At 40.9% G+C, this 7,760-nt stretch overlaps 1 protein-coding gene across 1 annotated transcript in view; it reads right to left on the bottom strand.

Annotated features, from left to right (window-relative positions):
• Positions 1 to 637: 637 nt before the first annotated feature.
• Tmem19 (transmembrane protein 19) overlaps positions 638 to 7,760 on the bottom strand; it is a 45,961-nt gene continuing 38,838 nt past the window's right edge. Inside the window, exon 8 of the mRNA XM_076854874.1 lies at positions 638 to 822. The gene's annotated coding sequence lies outside the window, so the exon portion shown is untranslated. The remainder of the gene's footprint in view (positions 823 to 7,760) is intronic.

Here is a 7,760-nt window from a genome sequence, read left to right as displayed (position 1 = left end):
TAAGATATCTGTCCCTGTCATCTCACACCCTCGCACTTTGGCGCTCTCGCGCATGAAGTGCGAGTATTATGTATTCTCTAAAAGGATGAACACCTTTGCCAGGTATGGTGGTACATTCCTGTCATCCCAGTGACTTGGGAGGTTGAGGCAGGATGATCACAAATTCAAAGCCAGACTCAGCAACTGAGCGAGGTCCTAAGCATTATAGTGAGACCTTGTCTCAAAAATAGAAAATAAAAAAGGGCTGGGGATATAGCTCAGTGGGTAAACACCCCTGGGTTCAATCTCTGGTACCAAAAAAAGAAAAAGAAAAAGAAAAAAAAGACACTTTCTCTCCAGCCCCGCCCGCCCCTCTTTTTCTTCTAGATCTGTCATCAGAATTTCCTTTACTGTCTTTAATCTACTCTGAAGCATGTTCACATATAGCCAATCCCGAGGGAGGCTTCCCACTGCACTGAGGATAGCAAAGACCATCACTATTCCAACCTCCAGGATAGGAATCTAAATACATCAGTCACTGCACCCTGGCTGCAGTGTTACCAACTACTAGTCTGGTGAGACAGAACACACTAATATGCAACAAGTTATAGTAAGTACATTTATTACTTAAAGACGGCATAGAGGGATAAAATCAGCTTTGGATCCATTGTGTTCAGTATGCTGACATAGTTGACCACTAGCAGGACAAGGAGGTTACTCTGGTAGGTGACAGAATGAGGTCTTGAATGACAAATTCAACACAATGTCAAATTTTCCAAGGTGGCCACAGCTTGAGAAAGTCTAACAAAGGTGTTATGCTTCCAGGCCTCTGCTACTGTCATTCTGAAAAAAGAACACATTGACAGATTAGTGCCCCCATAGCACTTATGGGTCTCAGATGTTCTCTGTTTATCGGATAAGGATTGGAATGAGTTGATGTAGCTACCCAATCTGTTTCTGTCTTGAGGCTGCTACCTCTTCAGGCAGGTTATCCTTGCTCTTGATCCAGACCTCTGGCTTCAGTCATCCAATCCAGAAAGACAGGTCACAATCTATAGAAACCTCACATGTATAACAGCACCCATCCTTATGGAATCCTCCAGAAGGGTGATACCTGGGAAGCAGGTATCTGTCACCAGATTAGAGTTACTATGTCAGAGCACCATGAACCAGCCCAACTCTCACTCTAAAGAGAAAATGTTAGGAACATTGGAATTGGGATTTCACAGGTGCCGCCTAATTAGGCGGCTGCCTGGTCCACCTCCATCCTCTCTCTGCAATCTCAGTGTTTCCCAGCATGCACTGTGGTGCTGTTCCCTTGTGTTGGAGTACAGTGTTTAGTGTCCATACCAGTGATACCATCTTTTCTACCAAGACATCAAGACATCATTTCTTCAGTTGTTTTGTGAGTCAGTTTTTCCATTGTGCAATAACTCCATCAGTCTGAGGATGATAGGGTGCCTGCAAAATCCATCATAATCCCCAACAGTGTGCTCATTGCTGCCTTAGTGGGACAGTGAAGGATGTTTTTTGGTCAGACTAAAGTCCTACAGAGTATCTGAAATATGACCTATGCTCTTCTCAAGGGCAGTCCTAGCATCCACATGAGTGACATATATTTGTCCTTTCCAGGTAACAAGCTATTACCATAGCCCCTGTCATCATATAGGGGGTCCTTTAACAGTCAGTCCAGTTTACTCAGTTGCCATTCTTCTGACTAGATGGCTTAGAGTGGTGTTAATTGTCCACATGTCAGTGAAAATGTATCAAGATATGGTGGAAGAGATGGAGTGTATAGCCATTTTCACTGCACCTAGCTTGGCCCATTGGACAGAATATCCATGTTTAGTCTCAGTCAAAAGATGGTCAGACATTGGCCAGTTGGCATCTGCAGCCCAGAGGTTCCCCACCTGTTTGTTGTTTTACAGTCTTAAGTAAAACCATATCACACTGTCAGTAGGCATTTCTGAGTCTTTGGTTCCAAGTGGCCACAGGAGGAGCCAAATCATCCCTGGAGGGTTGCTTGGTTCCTTCTGGGAAGCAAACCAGTTGTTCATGGAGCCTACAGGTCCCTGGTCACTTTCACTCTTTTTTTTTTTTCCTGTGCTTTGATTAATAATTATAGTTATACATAATAGTTGGGTTCATTCTGACAAAATCATATATGATAATTTAATTCATTTCATTTCTGAGCTCAGTCTTGAATGTATCATTTCCACTTGATAACTGAGCTCTGTTGAGTCTGTACCATTTTATTGGTGGGGTTTGTGAACATCCAAATGAGAAGGGGAAGTTCAGGTTACAGTGTTACATTTGGCAGCCTGGTCATAAGGTGATTGGTTTCAATAATAAGCAAGGAGTTGCCATTCAAAAGAAGTATATTTGATGGCTACCTCAAGTATCTTAGGTTTTTAAGATCTAAGTGTACAGTAACACTACTGACAGTATTCTGTTGCCACAGATCCCCGTCAACATACACAAAATTGGGGCCATGGGTAATTTCATCAGGCTGGCAGGCTCTCAAGGTTTTAAAGGCAATGCTGCCTGGATGGTGGCTTATTGAAAATCTCCAGTGCCTGCTATTGCAGAAGGTCCCATTCAAAATTGGCAGCTCTGCTGGTCACATTGACTAAGCGGGCCAAAGAAATGCCTGGGAAGGGTACATGCTGTCTCTAGTATTAGCACTGGGCCTCCTTTTTATTCCTATGTGCTTGCTGCCAAGGTCAAAAACTCTTGCTTGACTATATCTAAGACACTAATTTTGGGGGGGATGGTGGGACAGGGGGCAGTTCTGGTCCAAGTGGCCTTGGTATTCAGATTTTAACAGTCGATTTCAGTTTCTAAACCTCAAAACCTTGAAGGGTTTTGTTTTGTGTGTGTATGCTGGGGACTGAACCTAGGGCCTCCCACATGCTAAGCATATGCTCTGCCTCTGAGCTACTCTTACAACCCCTTCAGAGTTCTTTCTGGCCAGCCAAACTGGCCTTTTACTTTGTGAGAGGGTAGATTGTAACGTTTTTGTCTCTAATGTTTTGAATTAACTGAATAATTTCTAATTCTCCATTTAGCATGTAGCATTGCTTTTGTTCAAAAACAAATTGGAGTTTAAGTGGCTTAGGTGCTCAGGAGTGTATTTACACCACTGCTATGGCTTGAGTTCTTAGCTGTGAGAAGGCTATCCCTTTAGATGGTGGTGATGTTCTGTGTCCCAGGTAACTAAAATGTCAATGCCTACAATGTGCTCAGTGATGGTAACCAGTCATCTGCAACACCTGATATAGTTCAAAGGGCCCTACCCATAGGCAGATAAATCTCACAGGAATGTAAGTGTCATGAGTTACCAGTTTTCTCTGAAATTCCTAATATCATAGGTTTAATTTAATTTTCCTTATTTATTTATTTATTTTACTGGGAATTGAACCCAGGGAACTTAATCACTGAGCCACATCCCCAACCCTGTTCATTTTTTATTTTGAGACAGTTACTGAGGCTGGTCTTGAACTTGCCATATTCCTGCCTCAGCCTGTCAAGTTGCTAGGATAACAGGCATGCACCACCACATCTGGCTTCCCCTATTATCTACAGAAGCCAAGGGCCACTGACCTCCTGTGGTGACCTGGAGACTTTGATCCCACTCCTAATAGTGCCATTAATTTCAGAACAGCCAAATGTTCTATCCTTACTCAAAAACTATCTGAAATAACCATACAGCAAGTCCCTTCCCAGTTTTTTTGCCCTTACCTGTCTCTAAAACTGTAAGTCTCCCTTTCTATGAAGACCTGCGTTGCACATATTAGTTCCTTCTTAGGTGCCCAGGAACCATCTGAGGACGTCTTTTTTGTTCCCTGTGCCTCAGGGCCCATCTGAGTAACCATCTGTCCAGAGAAGGACTGATCACATAACTACCCAACAAAACATGAATCCCCAACTGAACTGTGTACATAATCCTTTCTTCCGCTCTCTTTGTCTTGTTCCATGCAGCCAGAAAACACACCCAGTTCCTGGGCTTCCAGGCTGACTTCTCCACAATAATCCAGATACTGGGAGGTATTCTATGAGGTCAGACCTTGCTTTCTGTGAGAATTCTGTGAAGCAGAAAGGAGGCTCCTACTAGATGGAAGATAGCAAAGATCATTACTATACTAACCACCCCAAACAGGAATCCAAATACTTCCTTCCAGTGCATTGAGCTGTAGTTTTACCAATTGCCTGAGTCTGGTGAGAGAAAAACACTTAAAACACAAGTTATTAAAACCAGATGTATTACTTATAGATAGGCAGCAATGGACAAAAGAAGCCCAGGCTCCATTGTGAACTTGTTTTCCATGGCTCAGGAAGCTACCTGAGGCAGATAGTCTCAACTTGTGTACCTCACTAGCACTGGAGCTTAGGGATCCTGAAGGGAAGCCACTGTATGTTATATACCTCAGGGGCAATATGACTCACTGCGAAAAGCCTTGACATCTTGCTTTCAGAGGAGAGAAAGAAGCCAGGCTGTCTTAGGCAGTTCCTTCTAAGTCACTGTGGTGATCATATCTTTTCCAAATTTTCTGTAAACATATTTAGTTGGGGGATTAATGTATTTTATATTTCCAGTGATTTTTCTTTACGGCGCTTAAATTTCATTTATTTTTAATGATATGTAATTCTCTTTTGGGAAGGATTATTTTATGACTTTTCTTTCTGCTCTTACTATATAAACAGTTTTTTCCCTCCCTCCCTCCCTTCTTTTTTCCCTTATTAGGACATAACTTGGTTTTTGGAGACCCTGAAATAACAAGAAGTTCTTTACCTGTGTGCTGACAATGTTGAAAGCAGGCAGATTGTTACCTCCCTTGTGACTCAACAAACAAACAAGAGGTTTTGTAACAAAATAGAGGACTTTGGAGCCAAACCTCCTGAGTTTAAATGTCAGCTCTTCTGTTTACTAGCAATGTGGCCTTGGGCAAGTTATTCAAACCCTATGTCTCAATTTCCTTATCTTTCCAATGGTTAAAATAATAAGAAAATTCTTGTGGGGTTGTGAGAACTAGAAAAGTCTACTTTTGTGAAGCATGAACAGAAGTTCCTGGAAAGCATATTGGCTGTTTTTAAAAACTCCTTCTAAAAATGAATGCAACTGTGGTAGAATAAAAACTATAAAAACTTCAAGCTTTTTAGCTGTCCCTTCTAATGATTTCAACCTTGATTGCACATCGGAATCAGTGAGGAGCATTCAGAACTCCTCCTTCCTTATTAGACCAGTTAGATGACTACTCAAAAAGGAGGAACCAAGGCAATAGGAGTTTTCACAACTCTCCTAATGATTCTACTCTGCAGCCAACATCAAGAACCATTGCTTTCATCCCCATCCCAAAGAAAATTAAGTGTTTTCCTGTTGATCTATTTTTACATTAGTCACTGCAATTAAATTTCCTCAGACAGCTTCTTTTGCTTTGCTTTGCAGACCTTAAAGGGAGGACATCAAAGTGAAGCTAAATCTTAGAGTCAAGGTAATGTGCAAAAGCTTTCAGTGATTGATGCTGCCATAAAATAGAACTGGAGGGCTGGGGATGTGGCTCAAGCGGTAGCGCGCTCGCCTGGCATGCGTGCGGCCCGGGGTTCGATCCTCAGCACCGCGTCCAAAAATGTTGTGTCCACCGAGAACTAAAAAATAAATATTAAAAAATTCTCTCTCTCTCTCTCTCTCTCTCTCTCTCTCTCTCTCTCTCCCCCCCACTCTCTCTAAAAAAAAAAAAAAAAAAAATAGAACTGGAAATTCAGATAAGACAAGGCTCTTTGGGAGTCCAGTCCCTATCTGCCCTGGCTCCTGACTCTGTCTCTCCTGTCCCCTTCTCACTAAGCTCCATCCAAGACAGCCACCTTTGTCTTCCTTTAACTTGCCAAGCCCTTTCCTGTGTCATGGCTTTTTGAATGGATTTTTCTTTCAGGAATACTACCTTTGCTACCACCCTTCATCTGGCCATTGCCTATTATTACTTCCTTAGGAAAATACCCCTTAACCTTCTAGTAAAATCTGGTTCCTGTAGGTCTCTCTATTACATTCATTCACCAGCACCTTAGTTTTATTCACAACGGCTATCACAATGTGTAGTTATTTATTCACTTGTGTGATTATTGGCTAAATGCCTAACTCCTAGCTAGAATATAAGCTTTGTTTATTTTGTTCTACCTCCTTATCTTCATGCCTTATGTCCAATATTGTGCAAAATATCCAATAGCTCATGAATAAATATTTAATGAATAAGTGGAAAGTTGTTAGTTTGTCACTTTGATAACTTATTAATAGGTTTAAATTTTGTCTTGAAAAGGGTTTTTTGATTATCTGGCTCAGACTGTGGTATTGATGAAGAAACTGCCACCTGAGTATTTAAGTGCTCAAAATCATTCACCTAATTAATTATGGAATTAGATCTCAAGCTCATTTCTTCTATTTCTCAGTCTAGAGAACTTTCTAACACTAAATAATTTGCTACTACAGGTATAAAACAAGAAGATTAAGAAATAACACAGATATATGAAATGAATGAAGGTTTAATACAGTCATCATTCAGAAAATTTTTTTTTACTGTACAGTAAAGTGAATGTTAGATATAGTTGACTGTGTCCCCAAAGGCTTCACATATTGAAATTTAATCCCAATTTAAGATATTAAGAGGGTGGAAACTTAAATCTGACTATGGTGTATGGGGTGGGGTGGGGCTTTGGGAGGTTATTAGGAGTAGATAAGGTCATCAGGGTAGAGCCTCCATGAATGAATCCTAGTAGCTTAGAAGGAAAGACCTGAAGAGACCCACATATACACGTGCATGTCCTGCCTCTCTCCATGTGATGCTCTGCACTGTCTTGGTACTCTGGAAGCTAGAAGGCCATCCCTAGATGCAGTCCCTGTGGATACAACTCAGTGGTAGAGTACTTTTCTACCATGCACAAGGCCCTGGGCTCAATCCCCAGCACTGCAAAAAGAAACAAATAAATAAACAAATAACAACAAAACTATACCTAGATGCAATCTCTTAACCTGGGACCTCCAGAACTGTGAGTCAAAATAAACCTCTTTTCTTTATAATTTACCCAGTTTGTGGCATTGTGTTGCTAGCAATATAAAATGGATGCATTCAGAAAGAATTAAAAACTGAACTCAGTTTTGGTTTTCAAGTAAAACTAAAGTGAATAAAGGTCTTGATTAACTATCAGGAAAGACTGCTAATTCTCAGTCCAGATTAGATTACTGTTTGGAGCATGCCCAATTCCTCAATAAAGTATGCCATCAATCAATAGTAAAGCTACCTGTACTCATGGAATTATCATGTCATACCAAGAGATTTACATACACAAAACCTACATCTACTTGCAAGTTTGCAAAGTAGGTATTACTATTCACAGATGAGAATATGAGGCCCACAGTTCATGAATAGTGATATCAGGAATAAAAATCACCCTGGTGATATCCAGTATCCCATCTGACATGGAAAGAGCTTGTAGGTTGTCATTTCCAACCTCATAACATGGAAAAAGAACTGAAAATTAAGAGCTCTACTTATATCTGTTAGAGAACAAAGGTCAAAGGACAAACTGCTGTCCATAAAAACTAGAGACAGATGAGACAGAGACTCACAGCTCACATGGAGGAAAAGCACAGGAGCAGAAGCTAGCAGATAGAATATCAGTTGGAACACTTGAAACTGTAACTGATAAATTACTGAAGGCTCAGTGTAGATTGACTTGAGAATTAAAAATTTTGAGAGGACCCAAAGTTAGGGGAGTAACAATAATTTCCC

The sequence above is a fragment of the Callospermophilus lateralis genome, chromosome 4 (assembly GCF_048772815.1).
Source record: "Callospermophilus lateralis isolate mCalLat2 chromosome 4, mCalLat2.hap1, whole genome shotgun sequence".
In the NCBI taxonomy this organism is placed as follows: domain Eukaryota; kingdom Metazoa; phylum Chordata; class Mammalia; order Rodentia; family Sciuridae; genus Callospermophilus; species Callospermophilus lateralis.
This window is presented reverse-complemented; position numbering and strand designations above follow the sequence as displayed.